The following is a 1,557-nucleotide window of genomic DNA, read 5'->3' as shown; positions in this document are numbered from 1 at the left end:
CAGTAACAAAGAGCAGGAAAAAACAAGTAAGTTGTCATTTTATCACAGCAAGTGCATGACACGTGTTGTTGCATTGTTGGTAGTGACAGTTGTAGTGCAGGCTTAGAAGCCGAAGTAACCCGCCTCCAAGAGGAGAATAGCCGTGTGACCGCAGAGTGTGGTCGCCTGAAGGAGGACAACGAGAAACTGGCGCACGACCAGTCTCAACTCCGGGACCACACAACCAAGATGAAGGAGGAACTGAAAAGTATGTGTTCCAGACCACCTTGCTCATTCCGTTGCCCTCCTTATCTTGTCATGCCGTTACATTTTGATGTCTTGTATTGTTTGCAGTTTTGAAAGTAAATGCCAAGAAACATCTGGAAGCCGTGATGAAAGATCGTGACAGCTGGAAGGCGCGATGCCTAGAGGTCACCGAGGATCGGGACACATGGAAGAACCGGTGCCAGGTGGTGGCAACTGGCATTTTGCCCGTCCTCGACCTTATCGACCCAGCGCTTACAGAGGAAGTGCCAAGGACACCGCAACTTAGACTGGTCGAGAGATGCCAAAAGGCATGGGGATGGTTCCAAGAGTTTGTGAAAGAGGCGGGTGAGTACATGGGTGCACATGTGCTAAGCATGGTGCGTGCCCACTACCCTCTGATGGTCTTGCAAAAGCTTAGAGAGCATAAGTTGTACGCTAAGCGGAGCAAGTGTGAGTTTTGGTTAAAGGAAGTCTCTTTTCTGGGTCATGTTGTCTCCAATGGTGGAATAGCAGTGGATCCAGGCAAAGTGCAAGATGTACTGAATTGGAAACCACCAACTACTGTAAGTGAGATTCGTAGCTTTTTGGGATTGGCTGGTTATTACCGAAGATTCATTGAAGGCTTTTCCAAGCTAGCCAAGCCTATGATAGCTTTGTTGGAAAAGAATGCTAAGTATGTATGGTCGGATAAATGCCAGGCAAACTTTGAAGAGCTAAAGAAGAGATTGACTACAGCTCCAGTATTAATTTTGCCCGATTTAAACAAGAACTTCTCTATATATTGTGATGCATCCCGTTTGGGTCTTGGATGTGTGCTTATGCAAGAAGGAAGAGTGGTTGCATATGCATCTAGACAACTAAGGAAGCATGAGTTGAATTATCCTACTCATGACTTGGAATTGGCAGCTGTGGTTCATGCTTTGAAGATCTGGAGACATTATCTGATTGGACATAAGAGTGATATCTATACTGATCATAAGAGTTTGAAGTATATCTTTACCCAATCAGATCTGAATTTAAGACAACATCGTTGGTTGGAATTGATCAAAGATTATGAATTGGAAGTGCATTATCACCCGAGAAAGGCAAACGTTGTAGCTGATGCACTTAGCAGAAAGAGCTATGCCAATGGAATTCAGACAACATCTATGTCAGCAGAGTTGTGTGCTGAAATGGAGTATCTCAACTTGAGCCTGGTCACTAATGCAATGGAATTGGTGATAGAGCCTACATTGGAGCAGGAGATACGCAAAGGACAATTGGAGGATGAAAAACTTAAGGAGATAGCAGAGAATGTAGTGCTTGGAAAGG

Source organism: Miscanthus floridulus, chromosome 17 (genome assembly GCF_019320115.1).
Source record: "Miscanthus floridulus cultivar M001 chromosome 17, ASM1932011v1, whole genome shotgun sequence".
In the NCBI taxonomy this organism is placed as follows: Eukaryota; Viridiplantae; Streptophyta; class Magnoliopsida; order Poales; family Poaceae; genus Miscanthus; species Miscanthus floridulus.
This window is presented reverse-complemented; position numbering follows the sequence as displayed.